At 41.9% G+C, this 19311-nt stretch overlaps 1 protein-coding gene across 4 annotated transcripts in view; it reads left to right on the top strand.

Annotated features, from left to right (window-relative positions):
• The window catches only part of LOC132916513 (discoidin domain-containing receptor 2), a 225951-nt gene that overhangs the window by 39168 nt on the left and 167472 nt on the right, over window positions 1-19311 (top strand). For 3 of the 4 annotated variants that reach the window (XM_060976591.1, XM_060976589.1, XM_060976588.1), the window contains exon 3: window positions 7936-8001. The exons of the other annotated variant lie outside the window; for it this stretch is intronic. The gene's annotated coding sequence lies outside the window, so the exon portion shown is untranslated. The remainder of the gene's footprint in view (window positions 1-7935; window positions 8002-19311) is intronic. 4 annotated transcript variants of the gene reach the window in all.

The following is a 19311-nucleotide window of genomic DNA, read 5'->3' on the forward strand; positions in this document are numbered from 1 at the left end:
GAATTGAAACTTGAACATTCGTCTAGCGTTTCTTTTTTCCCCCCTTTTTCTTTCACTAAAAAAACTCAAACTGCTGATCCTTCAAGTTTACCTGCAAGTATATGCTTTCGCACGATGCAACGAAATTTTAGTTAATACTCTAATAACTGAACTTTTGCTGGTTGAATTCACTTATCTGAATATGAGCTCCTATTATGGATGGTAAAAATAATAGGGAGAATCGACGAGATCCTATTATACGGACTCCAATTATATAGTCTGTGTGATCGTCGACAAGCTCAGCTACATATATGAACTTGCACTGCACTGATGATTTTGACTGTACATGGAATCGAGATGCGACGAACGATAGAGCTGTAATTACAGATAGCGGGGAAACGTATGCCTGCGTTGTAACATGATGTAAAAGTCACCGATACTTCTGTTCACCCCCGTTATATTGCACACCCTCGACCGCGTCTAGACGCTTCGTGCAGTCGAGTGTTATCGTGAGTGGTAGATACGGCATATGGAGCGAATGACTCAACGGTTTGTACAGCTCGTGTGTTGCATGCTGTTACGTGTCCCAGACACGTTTTGCAACATTCTGCAATCTAGGGTGACATATTGCTCGGCAACGCGAAAAAACCGTGCTCTACCTTTGTACGAATGGAAGGGACGTCAGCGGTAGCTTTGCTCCTGCTAGAAAGTCAAGAAAACCTACACATCGTGGTATGACTTGTTCACGGGTGCTACGTTTGACACGTTCTCTGCGGATTTGATTTTCATCTTCCACGATGCTCTGTGCTAACAAATAGTTTTCGTACAATACCTATCTGTGTATCGTAAAACTTTAAAAGCGTGTTTCATACGAATTTTATGAATTCAGTGAAATTTAGTAGATTTTTTGATCACCTTCCATATTTAATCTTTATTTATAGTGCAGGAGGAATCATCGTTATCACGAAGGTTGAATATCTCGTTTTATATAAATAAATTACAGGAACATTTTTACCTCTGTGTGACGACTGTTATACATTTATTTGAAAAGTAAAATAGTTCATATGGTTTGATAGAATAATAAATGTAGTTTAAAAATGAATTGAAAAGTCCTCATCGAAAGACGTGATATTAATATTATTGTACCTTAAAGATAGTACCTTAACGTTAACATTTAAAATTCACTGGTTAAACCAGTATCTGGAAAATGAGGTGTTTTGTCGTTACCTTCGTTAATACCATCGATCGCAATGCATTGCCGATTGCTGCGCAAGATACAGTAGCGATTGAATCTAAATAACGATACAGAGTCTACCATATGCTCCTGTTTCGTGCAGGATGAATATTCTGATGTAGCGGGCTGTCAGGTTTAGCACACAATCAAGCATTATCAGGTACGGTCAGACGGTAATTAATGGCTCGGCCTGATCAAACAGTAATCAATAATCAATGGTCACTCATAATCAGGTCAATGGTACGAAGCCACATCACTTAGATCGGATCTAAACGTCATATCAAATTCAAAGGTAAACATCGGTATATACCAAACGGCTGGTCACCGTATGTTCTGTTAGCCGAAGTCCAAATACAATGTGCATCCGTGAATGAATCTCTTTAATTATTTTATCCCTTTTCGCGGACTATATTCATTTAAAAAGGAACGATTCGTATTAACGATAATTCAAAAAGATATAGGATATCCATCAAATGCAAATGCAAATGTATATTAGTGACGACGTGTCTTTAAGAATTTTTAAAGATAGTTCGACGATATTTTGAGCTGAAAGGATTTATGGTAGATGCTTAGACTGTACGTACCTGGTCAGTGAGAGTGCGGATGGATTGTGTAAATGCTCAACGATAACTTTAACCTACTATCTCGGAGACACATTGCTGTCAGATATCGAAAGATTGATCGTTAGGCACGAGAGAGTTTAAGTACAGCAAGTAATCCCAGGTTACGTTGTCTTAATACAAAACTAACCAAATGACTCGTATTAAATTCTTCGCTTTTACTATATGTTGAGGTTATTAGATGTGTGAACAGAGGAATGCGTGGATAAATTGTAAGGTAGAAAATATATTTTAATACAGAAGTGTAAATACAAATGGGAATATAATTTGAGCTGGTCTAGATCCGCATGCTAGCAGTATTATCTATGACTGAAAGTCCTGAAATCATCGTCGTCTGTCTACTGTTTATGGTCTGTCTTCGTCCCAGTCTTTTGTCTATAAGCTGTCGATGGCTTCAGCGCTTGAGAAAACTAAAAAGACCAGATGTAGGGTTTTCTTAGAAGTGGTGACCACTTCAACACTATACTTTTAATTAGCGATATATAACATACGTAAATATTAAAAATCGATAATTCTAGTGCTATAAAATATTATTCGTGAAAGAACTATCTCCGTAGTAAAGAAGATGAAGGTGCTTTCTGATTCGAGGACTCTGAAGAACATCAGGCAATTGGTCCATGTAGTAATTTAGCAACAAAATGTTGTTTGCCCAATAAAAATTTCTAGCGTAGATATTGTTTCAATTGCAACAGAGAATTCGCATCGAAGAAACAAACGCCACTTTATGGGGAAGTAAAGAGGAAGAAGATGAGACTGGAAGCTCGGAAGTGAAGGCAACAACGATTAAGGTTACACCTCGACCTCTAACCTCAGCTCCACGTTCGCGTGGAATCTCTTCTGGCAATAGCAGCCTCGAGTCGAAGCTTCCTTGCTCGTTCGCGAATACGTAGAGCTGCGAGTCTCGTGCAGCCAGTGCAGAAGCTATTACTCGACGAAAACTTACTTTTCTCGGGGAAATTACTTTCACGAAGTATCTTATTTCGTCGGCGACGCGAGGAGAACGGCGCGGCGTCGTTGCTTTCCCATTTTCGAGATTTCACCGCCGAAGGAGCGGCCAGCAGGATCACGGAAACGCGCCTGCGCCGTTAACCGTATTTTCGGGTGGCTTAGGCTTCATGCTCATAGATCAAGACAGGTAGAAACGGAGTAGGCTTCCGATTGAATGGGGTCCATCGTTTACTCGTGTGGAGAATATCGTTCAACCAAATTAGATAAAGTTTCCAGTAGGATAAATACAACGAGTGACACCCTAATTGTTTGGAGGGGTTGGTTTTATGAAGGGTGTCTCGGGGTACGAACGTTTTGATTATATTTAAAAATAGGGGAACTATGATTGATACCTTTATGCGGATGAATTTTCTATTTATGAATGACATATGGATGGATGTTAATTTTTGTGCCATTTTCGTGAAACGTTTACAACACGCTTATACGATGTCAAAAATATCATTTCAGTGTTTAAAAGATACGCTTACAGTTTACACAGGCCAAATTTTATAGTTTCCCAATTCGAATTGGGCAGATATTATCGAACGATAAATACTGTTATTACCAATTTCGAGAAATCCTTCCTCCGTTGCTACGCTTTCATCCCCATCGGTCGGTCTTTTGTGAATTCTTCAACATATCGAGCCTGTAATCCGATATCGACAAATCCGGTTAAAACGAAAACAGTCACTTAATACATCAAGTGGAACAGGCTGAACATTTGTTGAGCTCTCTGCAAATCCTGGAATCCATATCGTTGCTAGGTCGCTGTACCAGCAACAACGAGACGAAATTCCGCTGCAACTTTTCACTACACCATGCCAAGGTTTTTCTTAATATCATAGAAACGGGCTTTAATCGGATAACGTCGAAATAGCTACGGGATTAAAGAACAAATCGATTGGATTTTCATAATTCTTTCAGACGGCAAAGAAAGAAAAAGAAAGAGACATACTTAATTATTAAGGATCTTAAAATAAAACGTGCATTTCATTTCGATCGGAATATTCAGGGAAATTACCACGGAAACAGGCAAAATAGAATCTCTTGCACGAGGTAAGCCAGAATGTGGGTTAGGAAGCTCTAATCAGAATACATTGAATTATACGGTTATCGTGGCCACGCATAACGTTGCATAATGCGAAGCATTCGATCAATTATGCGACGATATTTGTGCTTAATTATGCAAGTAAGCCAGGCATTCTCGCACCGTTATCGGCAATCACTTTTCGGCCCCGATATTCGCGCGGATTACAGATTCCTAATCACCGATGCCGTTTGTCCAACTTCGCACGATCCGATCGCGATAATTAACGAACCGTTACAGGCGAAATGATTTTCACGTTTGAATTATTCTTCCGTTAATTCCATTCCAACCGCTAATGCTTCCATCTTCTATTGAAATCGGACGAGAGAGGCGCGCGTCCGATCGCGCTAATAACACGCCGTATTCTTTTCGATTTCTCTTCCGACTGTTCCTCATTTGGTTCTTATCTACTCGCGGACGCTTCTGGCTCCGAGGCAAAGAATTTGCAGTTTTAATTATTACTCTCAATACTTCACCGGGTTCCGCGAAAAATTAGATTTCCGGCCGGAATGGTTTCAGCCTCCGCCCGGGGATTACCGCTCGTAATTCAACTTGACGGGCGTCAGCGGAGCTCGATACGGAAAGGAATCACGTTTAATTCTTAAATTTGCCTGATAATCCAGTTACCGTGGACTTCATAGTCTCGATCGATCGGATTCGATTCGATTCCCGGTCGCTAGACACGCTGCTTCCGATATCGATGGCGAACAGTATGTACGTGCGAATGAAACAAAATGGGAAAACCAGTGGATTCGCTTAGTGAGAGGGATGAGAGCGTAAAAGAGAAAATCTGGAGTGGCAGTTAACAAGAAGATAACAGGAACACGCGTGCTCGGGGATGAAAGGGGCAAAAAGCGTCTGCTTGAGATCGTGGCACGCGACCACTTGCATTTCATCCCTTTGACCCTTCGTTGCTCGTATCACCCTGGCTCCTCGACTATCACTCAACGTCTTAACCCTTTCGTAACGATTAGACGGTACGCGTGTCAACGTCTACCAACGAAGAAGCTTTCTACCAGTGCCTTCTTCTTAGCGCTGGTTAACCTTTCGTCTCTTCCATCTGTTTATTTCTCTTCGTAAGAGCCGTCTCTCGGTTCTTCATCCTCGTCTTTGTCTTCCCATTGGTCGTCGTGATTTCGCTCCCAAGATCTCTCGTGCTCTCGCGACCAGCGTTATGTCTGAGATCTTTATGACTCGACGTAAAGGCAAACGACCTCGTCGTCACTCTCTCCGGCTGTTCGGCCGGAAAGAGAGGCCGAAAGGTGGAGGACCGCGTGAAAGAGGAAACGCTAGTCGGCGAAGGAAATAAAGCATTTCGCGAGGCGACTGAATGCAGAAGGAGAGGGGCAGAGGGGATGGGCGCATAATTTTCGTTTCTTCCGCGGCCGTATTTCGCGGAGACAATGCCGCCTGGGAACCGCAATCCTGGATGCAACCGACCCAGAAAACACGTCTGGGATTACTGTACAACGATAGCTTGCTTTTCTACCATGCCTATTTGTCTCTGCGGCTATGCGTCCACACTTTCGTCCGGCCATGTCTGTACGGAGGAACTGAACGACGTGAAACAAAAGTGCGAGATGGTTTCTTTTTCATGGTACGGAGAGACATAGAGAGAGACAGAGAGAGAGAGGGAGAGAGAAGAAAGTTAAGGACGAGCGATTAGACATAGCCGGCAGACGTTACCGCGAGAGCGTGATTCTGGATTGGACGGGCAGATTAAGTTCTTCCATGTATATACTTTGTGATTATCCCGTGAAATCATGGTTGGAGACGATTAGTGTTTTTATAGCCATAATATTGTCATTAAAATACTGCGTATACGAACGTTCGCGTCTTAAACGAGTTTAAAGTGGAATTTCTTATGATGAAAAGAAGTTAATAATTTCCAGGAAATGGGAATTGGAAAGATCTAAATTATGTATCGTACTTAAAAATGTATTTTATTATGTAACAGGAATTTCTACTTTGTTGTTTATGTTAGGTGGCTGGATTAACCTGTGATTAAAGATAGATTAGGTCTACCTGTAATTTCCAGGAACTACCGATTTAATTTGACGTTGATAGTCGTGCCAGATGTAGACCTCGATCGTACAGTATCTACTCCGTTACGACAGTGAATGTACGAACTCACAGTGCATTTGCCTCGATCGAATATCTGCGAGGTTCGTTTTAATTAACATCACGTCCCTACGTAATAGTGAAAAATGGAATATTCCGTTAATTGAACGATTCGAAATAGGAAGAGGCAAGATAAACGTCGTTCAAAGCACGTCAACCTCTAACCGACGTTCACATATCGATTCCCTATGGAATCTCTTTGGCGGAGATTGCCTGGATCGTCCGGTTGAATGCGCGGGAACCGAACTACGGAAGATGGGAAACTTCCGAATGCGGACGGGGTCCAGGTCGAAGTTTCTTGTTAAATTTGTAAGGCTAGAAACTTTTTCTATTATTAAATTCGCGACGTAGGTTATCCAGCGACCCCCTTAACTCTTATTCCGATAGAAGCTGGAAGCCAATCGCGTTATTCCGCGAATTAAACGCGATCCTTCGACATATTCCACGGTGGTATACGGAAAACTGGAAAAGTTGCTCCTGCAGCGCGAAAAACTTTGTATAGAAGCTAGATATTCTCAATAATAATAAGAAATGATTGTTAACGATAAATTATCGTTATTATCTTTGTTCTATCGGGTCGTTGAGAAAGTTCGTAGCGTTCCTGAAAATCGATACTTGGAACTTCTATCGAATAATGAAATACTGGTAACTCAGGATAGGTCAATATAGAGGAAACCGTCTTGAACGAAATAACGTCGGACATCATGCTAGGAGCTTAGCTGCAGCTTTACAAGTACTTTCGAAAAAAGACTTTTACAAATCTTCTTAAAACATTTTTTACAAACATCTTTACAATTTCATAGAAGATCGAATATGTTGAAGCTTCCTCAAGATCAATAAAAGTATGTTAAATTAAAAACTACTTCAGAAAATTTATTTCTTAAAAGATCGAAATATTATTTAATGAAGTGATCACGAAACTACTCGAAAAGGCATTGAAATTATTATTCAACAAAGTGCTAATCTTGTGGAAATATATTGTCTTAAAATTTTTCTTTCATTTCTAAGTACTTCCAATACTATAAAGCAATGTACGTATATATATATATATGATGTTGGTATAATAAGAAGTAAGGAAATATAAGAATCTCCATGTTTCTCTGCCACGATATTTCAATAGGAATAAGATCCGTGGCATTCCGCGCTGAGTTCGCGGAACTAACCTCGCAATGTAACGGCGTGTCATCGAATGAATTCGTTATTAGACTAAATAACTCTCCAGCGAACCGAAGGGACAGACAGGCGAATAGACGAAGCCATCCACAAAGTTACTCGATGAATCCGCTAGGAATAGTTTGTCAGTGTCTTCGTCAAATTTCCAACCAGTCGCGATACAATCTCGCTCCCGTTTTCGCATTAAATCAGACGTAGGTTGGTACGCGAGCGTATTTGCACGACCTCGCCGCGCGGTTCGGTGCCGTCGCATCTCGCGACGTCTACGAATTCCTTAAGCGAAATATTATACAGCAAAGCAGCCATGGTACAGGCGGATATGCGCGCCAGACCTGTGTTTTATTGCCGGCACGCTTGGATAAATATGCGGACGCCTCCACCACGACCTCCTACTCGGCCGTAAAAATGATAAAGAAGGGTATCGGCTAGCCGATCGGACTGAAATGTAGAAATACATACGGAAACGCGCTGTCGCGAACGCGGTTACCTCTTCCGCTCGTCCTCGAATCAATATTGAATCCTTTTCCACCGTCACGACCGATTTCAAGCTTCTTATCGCGTCGTTTCTGCTGCGAATCGTTTCCCCCGTGCTTGTACTTATAGGCAATTTTGCACACGATCGTCTAGATATCGAATTTATCTATTCGAGTAGTAGGAAGCATAGATCTTTACACGGAGCAGCTCTAAGCTTACTAGAATTAACTTATCGCTTCTGGTTTCACGTGTGCTTGCAGGCTTTCCAATCACAGACGAAGATGCAGTGAAACGTTGGACGCGCCGAGACACATCCCCCACGATCGGTGAGTACTTTTTTCTATCCAATCGTGTCTTTTCATTCGCATTACCCTTAAGTCGCGAACCCGCTGCGTTGGGAAGCAATTGGCTGTCTCAAACGAAATCGAGTTCGGACAGTAATATCGTTGACGGTGGCTTAAAAATTTCTAAGCCTCTGGAACCGAAGATTCGTGGCTTCCTACGAAAAGTCCCCGAAACTTTCCCGACACGAGACGTTCTCGACCGCGATGATTTCCAAGCGTGGAATATTATTCGGTCGAGCGAGCTGATCGGCCCACCGGCTGCACAGGGCGTCTCTCATGAATTTCATAAAGTTTCATCCGTCCTGTACATTGGAAGTTTCACGAGGCCCGTGAAAATTGGCGCCTTTCGACGCTCGCCTAAAGCTCCGTCCAAATCGAAATCTAAGCTGCGGCATCAATATATGGCGGCTCGTACTATAAATCCTGGTCGCTTTTCTCGCTGGGAAATGGGGTTACGAGATGCGGCTGCCGCGACCGACCAATCCAATCAACTTACCTGAGAGACTTATGACAGGAATTTCATAAAACGAGGAAGAAAGGGCAGCTTTAGGCAACGACGAACGACTACGATAATTCAGACGATTTTCAGCTTTTTGCTATATCCCACCTTATTTCTTGTTCGTCAGCCTTTAAACCATATTCTTAATCGATTTTCAAAGGTTTTATCTACGCGACCACTCCATTACTCGGTCAAAGATGTGCTCTGGTATAGTTGCAGCAGCCAAGAACACCCGTTTCATCGAGCCTATTAATTTAATTTCAAACGCGACCGAGCTATAAACGTCGCTAGTCATCGTGCGTCCATCTGTGTCTGTCCCGGGCTCCGTGTAAAATTCATTCCCCCTTTATAACAATAACGACCCTCCGTTCTCTGTGTTCGCTCGCTGAATCATTCATGTTGTCGAGGGGGTCAGGTTTGTGGAGTGTTCGTCAGCTACCGTGCGATTAACGTGCATTAGCCAAGGCAACTTCGCATCCCCGAAGAGGGCAGAAGTGGCCTTACAGGGAACAAGGAAGCTTCGAAACGCGCTCCCACCACGCTACTGTATCCCATTGTCGCTTTACCTCGTTTCCCCGCCTCGTCGTTAATAGAAACGTGTCCGTACATTTAATTTTTCTTTCATTATCGTCAGATATCGTAGCTACTAGGTTCGTTGTTTTTATTAAAACTCCATCCCTCCGCCTTTTCATTTTGAAGAACTCGGATATTGCAGAAACTCGTGACAATTTTGTATTACGAACGAGTAACTTATTCCTCTCCCTAACAATGTCTCGGATAAAAAAGATCGAGAATGCTAGTCGATGAAAACGAAACACGGCTAGAAAAGCAACAGAAGAAACAACTGGCCGGAGCTTAAATACGAAATTGAAACGAAAACGCCATACTGTATCCCATACGCGAAGGAAGAAAGAAACAGAAGCCGATTAAACGCTTTGTCTTCTTCCACCCTCTCAGCTCTTACCCTTTTCTTCTCCGCTCGCCTCTTACATTCTGCTCGAGAAAATCCAGTCGATGCTGGTAGAGTCCAGGCACAGGCAGAAATCCGCGGAAGCGAAGGCAAGGGTAAGTCCGTTGCGAGAATGCGTAAGCGAATTACTCAAGTTCCTCGGCGAAGAGGCTCGGGTCCGAGGGTAAAAATCCTTTGAGCGGCTTCGTCGAGGCTCCGACCTCGGGATGATCGACGAGGGAGTTGGGGAATGCTCGATCTTCGTTACTAGTGGAGACGCATTAATTCGTGATAATACGATCGTCAGACTTCAGCCACTGAGTTCAGTGACAGTGATTTCGTAATGTTTAATTGGCTAGCGAATTGATCGATTCGTGTTTTAACGTCTTTGATACGGCGCTTGTTCGCCGCTTAGTGTCACTTTACGATAACCATAATACTAAATCGGACGATATGTAATAATTATTTAAACTGAGAAATTACACAAGAACTAACAAACTACGTATGCGTAATGAAGTGCCGGAACGACCAAACGGGAAAACGTATACAGTCGATTAAAAATAATAGTAGGCTGTACCTATATTTTTGGAAATTGACGAGTTTAACCGATCATCGGACGTAGGGACGTCTTCGGCGACTGTCGACTAGACGCTCGTAGCGAAGAAGTTAAGGAACGTTTTTCGATTCCTCTATGGAATAACTCGAAAGAGATTCGAGATTGCCATGGCCCGAGCTATTGACTTCTTCCTACTCGTCGGAATAAACTACCTTTTTAGACGGTAGCTTCTTTGTATCGAGGACGCGCGCGCTGCTGCGAGTTCCCAGGATTTCTTGCTGTCGCAGTGATACGCAATCTTGACCGTATAAATTCGTTCGTATCCCTTTCCCTCGGTCTCGTTCTGCCGAATGTAGGGCGTGGTTCAAGGGAAATACGGTCGAATGGCATACAACGATGAAACCGTTTCCTTCTTCCGATCCTGCAATCGAAACGAGCTCGGCCTGCTCTTCGTCGAATCGAAACAACGATTACGCGAACGCTGTTGCCTCATTGCAGAAACTCGCTGCTATTTTGCGACGAAAGCCTCGAACGTATAGTTTCGTATCGACGCGGTTGTTATCAGAAATAATAAGGTCGTAGCCAGCGGCGGGTATCCCATGGGAATCGGTTTGTTTGACGTGGTTCCACGACGATTCACCCACCCACTGACCGAACAACGCGTCACCACTTGACCGACTTTTCCGATTATTTCTGATAACCTTGTTCATCTTCTAGTTCAGCTCGTCTAGTTTCTCCGATAATATTTCGCAGAGTATTTCGATATTGGAATATATATCGAAAATGTATCTAGATATTTCGTTGAAAGATGGAAGAGCAAATTGCAAACTATTGCGGTTTATTAGATAATTAGAAAAATTGGAGGAATAACCAATGGAGATCTGGCAAACGGCACGTTTAGCTTTGGTACAGGTGAAATATGCAGATATCGCGTTTGTATGCATATGCAACAGTGGCCACAGTATAAATACCATATTGTGGGAAAATATTTAATGACGTATCGACAAATGTGAACCGCGCGAGGATTACACAGGGCTCTGCGGCACATCGGTTTCCATTCCACGTTACCACTGATTGGTAATGTTTAATGTTTAACCAAAAAACGGTTAACTACATTTGTAACATCGCGAATCGTCGTTATACGATAGCAGCATTCGAGAAGGACGACCTTTTTACATAAATTTTCGTTCATTTCGATATTACAATTGAACAGTATTAGCATCTGTTGGCAGTTATAATTACAAAAGTGCAAAAATGTTTAGATTCAGTTCGTTAAATTCTTATCATTAGGATTCAACAATTTAAAGAATGTAAAATACGTATATTTTACGGAATTTTGTTATAAAAAGACGAAAGCTTCGAATTGGTAAAATAAAAGCTTACTTGATCCATTTATAAAATGTTGTATAATAAAATTATATTATAAATACGCTGTCGACTGTAAATAGATCTTGTATAAATGCGCGATGCTGAATGATTTTTGACATCTTTTTAAAAGAATGAGAACGAACTCGTTAGACAGTCTAATTTTTCTCAAAAATATCCATTGTTCTTGCATTTTGTTAGGGAAGATGGAAATAAAGGTAAAAGTATTACGCCTGTTAAACCGCACGAAGTATGCAATTACACCAATAAGGATGGCTCTGTCTTAAAATCGGCATCGAGCGGAAGGAAGGAGAGTGGGGCGCAAGATTCTAGCGTCGAAGGCGTTAAGCTAAGCCGTAATCGTCTTATTCCGTGTTAAATCTCTTCTTCGCCCGGCCTTCCGTTTCTCGAAAGCGCTTCCGACTACAGTGCCGACGATATGACTTGGCGCTATTGTCTCGAGCTTACAGGCACGGCTACACGCTTATAAGCCGCTGGCTTCGGAATGCAAGGATTAAAAGCCCGTCTTGCTTTCTTTGAGGAGAACCTCCGACGGCATGGTTGAAATGCTCCGCTGCCGTAATGTCACTACGACCGACGACAAAATAAATCAAGAATTCGCGACCAGCGTACGCATCGTTTCACTGGTCTCTCCCATTTTTTCTTTTTACCTTATTTCTACTGAATTTCATATTCTTGTTTTCAAAGGATCCCAGGAATTTTACAAAAACACTGCTCGGATTCAATTAGAGGAATTGTCATGTCATTGAGCGGAATACTTTTTTTTTAATTCCGCTTTCAAAGCGGAAAAAAGATTTCAAGGAAATGAACGTGGAGTATTTTTCGAGGTTTTTGTGGAAATATTTCTCGACTTTGTAAGAGTATTACGTTGATATTGTAGTGTATTTTAATATAATTAATTTTCTAATATAATTTCAATGTAATTCTATCAATTAACTATTTGTGGTTTTCTCCGGAAGAGTGTTCATAAAGCGGCGTTCAAAATCGTACGCATTATTCGGTAGTAGTTCTTACGTTAATGTGCTACGATAATCTATGTTATTTCATCAAACGCTTTGTACAGCGTTTATACGAGATTTTTATTTGCCATACATATATCATATTTCTGAAACGTTTTACGGTTATCATAAATTACGTTGAAATAAATTTTGGATACTATGAATGACCCGTAGTGCGGATAGTCAGTCGGTCGTCAAACTTTTCTATGTATCGGTATGGCCGTATGATTTAACGGAACGGGCAAAGCGTTTAACAAAACGGAGAAGATATCGTACAAGATGGACTGGGCATTCGAATTTTTACGCAAAGGAAACGTTTCACTTTGCCAAACCAGATTCGATATCACGGATATTGGACTAACACAGTGCAATTGGGGCGTCTAGCGTTCGAACTCTTATATAGGTTCCATGGAACTTTACGGCTTCGAGTATGCTCATATTTTCCACCGGTTCAGACATTCTTGCGTGTTTTATGACGACTGACGAGACGACAGCTATAGCGAATAATAACGAGGAAAAGGTCAAGAAATTCCGATAACGCGATTCGAGACTCGGAATTCCGCGTGGAATAAAAATCCGATCCAATTCGAGGTTTACGATCTCGCGATCCTATTCCTTCGTAAAAGCGTTGACGATAAATAATTTTGAACACATTCCATCGTCAAGAAAATCAAGATCCCTTTGTTATATTTCCATGATAAAAGGGATTATTCCTGGAGAATATTCCTGGCGTACTACGGGTCTAAGAAAGCTCGATCGACGTCTCGAGATCGCTCAACGTCTTCCGCATTATCAATTTAAAGCTACCTTTCTCTCATCTTCTATTCTATCGCAAATTCTATTTCCACGCTGATTTGTCTTCTCCCTTCAGGCGGACGCACGGCTTCGTAGCGCAAAAGTATCTCGCGCATCCCCATAGACCTCGGTGAAAGAAACCGTTTCTTCGGCCGGGAGGGAAAAATAAATATTTGTTTCGCGGAAGTAGCGCGTAACCGTGAAAACAATCGATCCGAGCGACGAAACTGAAACGCCAAACGGATTTGGACGGATCGAAGCTACGGATTCTGTCGTTGAAATCGACGATCTTCGAACGTAATCTGGAATGGTCCTCTTTAGGATCGTTTCTATGCGCGCGTCGCAAGGTCGTTCACCGAAAGATTCTGCTGATTCTTCCTGGACTACTTTGCTGAGGGGAATAATGCCGTCCTCCACGAACGACAACACGATCCTGCTTCGCTCGAACCGATTCGTTGACCGATTATTAGCCGGTCTGGCGAACCATTCACCTCGACATGGCTGCCGCTTCGCTTCTATTCTATACACCGAACGTCTTTATGCACCGCGACATAAACTTCCATGGAGGACGGAAAGAAGAGCGGAAAGTGCTGTCGAGAATGCCAAAAACCTTTCGTTGGCAGAGTGCACGGACAACAGAATATCGGCTCGGTGGCTTTAGCGGTCTACGATCACCGGTTAAGGGGGAAAACGACACGAGGCTTTCCATGTCGAGTGTCGTGTTCCTCCGACGTTGATGCTGTTACGTATAGAAACTGGAAAAATTCTTTTTCAAGTTTCTGTACAGGAGGAATTTTAGCCAAGTATTTATTAAAAATTTGTGCTAACTCTTTTACATTCCTCACTAGAGGTATGCATACCGTGAGAATTCTTGGGAGTCCTTGGCTAACTATACTGTTCGTGTAAATACGTCCTCTGACCTGACCTCCATTGTCTCAGCGTTTATGACAATTAATGTAGCTTTGAACGGAAGCTCTCAGAGTACCGTGGCTACACCTTGTGCAACTCTATTAGGCTCCTGTCCCCAATTCCTAGCTATCAGTAGATGACAAGCGGAGCAAATTACAATTTTGTCTTTTCATCGGTTCATTCGACTAGACCTGATTCTCGTGCTTGTAAAGAAATTTTTTACCTCGGCCTTGTTTTCAGTTTGAGCTTGAGCGATCTATCAGAAAGAACTCTTTTAGCGTTTAAGCTGTATCGATAAGCGTCTTTCCTTTCTCTCCATTTCGTTCAACCTCGTTTTCTCTCTCATTTACAGCACCACAAATACATCGACTTCTATAATACTATAGCTTTCGAAAGAGTATATGAAGTAACAAATAAGATCTTACAACGTATAGCTAGCTGGCCGAACGTTGAACGTAGATCGGTTAACGAGAAACGCGTAAAATACGGCTGACAGTGGCAACCTAGAAGGCGCTAATATCTAAGCGGGGTGTATTCGCAGAATATAGTAGGCGATAGCGGAGAAGCTGGCTAATAACGTGGAAGATTACACTGGCCGCTTTTGGCAACGCGCGTACTTTCCCCACGAAGCGATCACCCCATGGATCGAATAGCCTAGATTCCCCTACCTCCTATTTTACCACCATCGTTGGCTCTCCGTGGCGAGATAAATTTTACAAATCGCCCGCGGCTCGATGCTACACGATCCTGCGTTTTACCACGTTATTATATTATACCCTCCGCCGCGCCGGACCGGCTGTAACGCAAGACAAACACATACGTCCCTGACAAATGAATTTTATTACGCGATTTCTGGGATTTGCACGACATTAATTAAATCCAGACTTTACGGATGGAACGAGTATCTTCCGCTCCAATTCGAATCTTCCTTTTCACATCTTGTTCCGGATCCCTTGGCGCGTTTATTTTAAAGTTACTTTTCCAGCAACGGATTACCGGATAATACGATTCTCAACGTTTAACGAATAAAACTTCTTTTCAAAGATATTTCATAATCCCCGATGTTAATAAAAATGACGACTTTCAGTGGAACTCCGGACAGATGATAAAAACGATCTCAGAAATGGAAAACAAACACTCTCGGAGGAAATACACAGGCTCGAAAAGGTATTCGAATGCTTGTAGGTACTTTGCAATTTCGTTAATACTTTCACGAGTGCATTTACGAGCGAACGAGCACGAATCTGATATATAGAAATTACAAGATATTCAATGCAAGTATACACTTATATACATTTCGCAAAGATAGATATGATATTTAAGTATCAATTATCCATCCTATTGGTAGATCTCAATGTGCAGTCGTACCGTATTTAACACTTACAATATACTGAAGATAGCTATTCTTCCTTTAAACTAATTTTTTTTATTGAATATTATGTTTGCAATAAATGTCTTGCAATTTCTATATACATGGCAGATTGGTTTTAAATTCTACCAATATAATCACGTCGTATCTCGCTATAGTATAGTACTAGTGGAAAGTCGAAATCAACGTATACAATATGGACGTAAAATTTTCTATGGTAAGTGTTGGAATACTTTCGTGAACCGTCAATTTGGCATTCGAATTTCTGCCATTATAGAAAATGCAATGCTCTGAAAACGAGTGGAAGGCGGCCAGAACAACGAAGAAAACGAACGCCGCGAACTTGACGCGAATACCGACAAACTGGTGACTGGATTTCTCCAGTCGAAATTCGCCTGTCCGAGCTTCGTGCTTGTTAGTCTAATTACTTGTAAGTGGAGTTGCGGCCGTAACGAACCAACCGACCGGCTGCTCCAAAACTTCTCGACGAGTAAACACGCTCGGCGCCGCAATATTATTCGGCCGATCCCTACTCACCACAACCCCCTTTCCACCCCTGTTCGTTTTCCTCTCGTCTCCCTGCGTGTAGCGTCCCTCTTTTTCTTCATTCACCCTCCGAGCTTCGCGGGCAATCTTCTTTGCGCAACCAGCAATTTTCCCCGACCGCGGGTGAACGACTTCTTCGAACAAGTTTTCATAAGAAGCAATTTCGCGGCAGGGGTAACTGCTTCCAATGCATTATACTTCCTCGTTACAATACTTTCCATCAGTTCACGAAATTCTATTTCTGGTTCATGATAAATAAATCAATTTAATCGGGCTGGTTTGTTACCCGCCGCGCAGATTGCTCTTTTTGCTGAATTTCGTCTCTGAGATCGTGATTTGTGCGTTATTTTCCACGTTTGGTGTATTTCTGCCCTTTTGCATATTCTTGGTATTAGTAAATGTGTACGTATTCTCATATATTATTCGGTTGACAGGTAGCTATGTGAATAATTAAGAAGGTTAGTACGCCGTATAATTTCGGCAAATATTTTTTAATTCACAGTCTACAAGAATTATATTCATGATTTATGAAATTCGTACAAGCACTTTTTAACTCTCGACAACTGCTAGTATCTGAATTTTGTGAATTTCCTGGTATATTTTCTTGTCAAATTTTTATTCGCAATATCCTCGTTTCGTCTATAATTTCAAATATTCTCAAGCCTCCCCATTCGCATTTAAATCTTCGTTCTTCCCTCTCAAATATTTTTTAGTATATAGCTAATGGAACTGAAACTTTTCGTACGTGCTTTTACTCGAAAGCATTTATACTCGAAACTAAAATTTCTCGCACGCGTAACACGATGATATTAGTTAACTCGTCCACGTTCTGATTCCGAAAACAGAGGGCAGAATTCCCATTGTGCTCTATAAAGTTATTGTTAGCTTAAGCAACGCAGAGTTATATGAACTGACACGGAGCAGACGGTACTTTTTTTTCGCAGCAACAGCGTAACGCTGCACCTCGTGCCCGATGAATTCCCATATATCGTAATCAGCTTAGGAACGGATGCGCGAGCGTTCATTCGAGCGTGTCTCATAGTATTTGCCCGCAGTAAACTTACACGGGAACGACGATGGGCTGAATGCACGTCGCCGTCACAAAGGGAAAAGAAGCGCGACTAGCGAACCCCCTGTGAAAACAGCCTCGCGGAAAAATTTGTTTATTCCGGTATACGGCCGTACGAGAAGAAGCTTCGTCTTCTGGCGACGTTGAATCACGTTGTGTACACTGTCTCGGTAAATTTCGCTAGCATTTCACGTAAACATAATTAACCTGCAATAATTTCGCTCGCGGTGGAAATTCGTGTTTCACCATACCTTTCGTGGACGATAGTGGGTCGCGTCATTTGAAATTATTTCTCATTCCCTCTGCGTTCGAATTAATCTTGTAACAAATTAAACAGATCGAATGGAAAGATTTTTGAGACACATATGTATATCTTTGTGGTACACGTTTGAGGATAGCTTTTGCCAAATGTGAATTTCAGTTCAAACGAACGTTACGTTTTAACCATGTTGCTTTTTCATGCTGTATCTATGTTTTAATAGTCTATTAAATAATATAATAGTGATTATGGTTGAATACAGGGATTATACAAATTTACGGCTATTATATGATTTTCGACTCGAATGATCCATTCACTATTCTCTGTCTCCCTATTTCTCTCTCTCTTTTAAAAGCTTCACACGCGCATCACACGGTCTTGTTAGACGCAGATAAATTTTCATGCATCCTAATTTGTGTGTGCGTTCTCCGAATAAATCTTTACTCATTATCGATACCTCGGTATAAACAGCCGCTCAGTTCATTATCATTTCGTACGAATCTTTTACGCGAATCCTCTCTTTCGTTCAAATTTCCGTAAAATTTTCGCTCAAAATTATGCCACCATATGTACCTTAACAAGCAACGAACGTATTAACTCTCCGTTAGCTTTACGTTATACGTTCGCAACCTGTGTGAATGAGAACCGAGTATGATACACACATCGGTTGGTTTAGATGCATCGCATCGCGTTGCAGATGAACATCGCGTGTATTTAGTAAAGAAAACGAAGGGAATTTGAGCGTTCGATCGCGAAAGCAGCGAAGCAGCCACGAGCAAAGCTTATCGTCGGAATAAACTTCAAAGTCGCTTAATGGCAAAACTAATTACAGACGGCGTTCCGCGCACGGTCGCACAGCAGTGTACAGCTGCCGGGATTAGCGTGACGTGCTTTTCGTGTCCCCTTTTACGGCCGGCACGCAGTTCTCGATGATAACATGGTCGCTTTCGAGTTTCGAGGCTTGAAAATTGAAAAACTTACGGCCGCGCTTTCTGCTTGAGCTTAATGCGTCCAGGAAGTAGCCGGTAAGCACGAGTGCTTTCGTGACATCGGTAACCTAACTTTTCTTTTTCGTTCTTTCAAACTTAGCCGTTTTTCCTCTTAAAGTCGTCTATTAAATGGGAAGATTAATTTCTGAATAATTAATCGCCCCGTAAGAGGTTATTATGTCAGACATTAGGTATATATTCGGGTTCTTCTTTCGACGAAAGGTCGTTTCGTTCCTCGCAGTATGCTCGTCGTTTATCCATTGTAAAAAAGTTTCTCGATGTTATCACGATGCAGGTCCTGATTCTATGCACGCTTTCATTAATACCAATAAAAACACCCTCGCCCTCGTGCTGGATTTTTTTCACGCGGTTAGTCGAAACACGCACATTCTTGGAATTCTTATTTTCCAAACGAACCCTTGATCGTATTTAGCGCTCGTAAAAGTCATTCACACCAGTGGCGCTAACGAGCTCGACATACGTAGCGAAATTTTCTCCCGAATCCTGTTGGCATATTTTCTCATCGCGTTGTATTAACGGAGTCGCGAAATAATTGCTTAGCACGGTGAAGTGACCAGGATGAAAATTTTAAGTGGAATTTAACCATATAACCGTGGTTGGTGCAACGCTCCCTCTGTATTTTCAATTTTGCAATTTTCAACGGTGTCCCTTATTGAAACGTTAATTAATCTCTTCTACCCTTCGATCATCCTTCGTGCGTTTACTTTTCAGCGTCAACGTAAACAATTTTATTAAAAGAGCAAATTAAAATTCTTTAATCCCGAATAATTAGTCGAGTAATCCGACGTCCCCTTTTAAACCACGTTTCATCCGAACGATCATCGAGATAAGAAAGTAATTTTTTCACCATCGTTCCAGGGAAAAATTGCGGATAATTTCGGGTGTACCAAGGCACACAAAAACTTTCAGTGGAATTAACCTAATTACTTTCAAACGTGAGGGCCGTT

Source organism: Bombus pascuorum, chromosome 2 (genome assembly GCF_905332965.1).
Source record: "Bombus pascuorum chromosome 2, iyBomPasc1.1, whole genome shotgun sequence".
Taxonomy (NCBI): Eukaryota; Metazoa; Arthropoda; class Insecta; order Hymenoptera; family Apidae; genus Bombus; species Bombus pascuorum.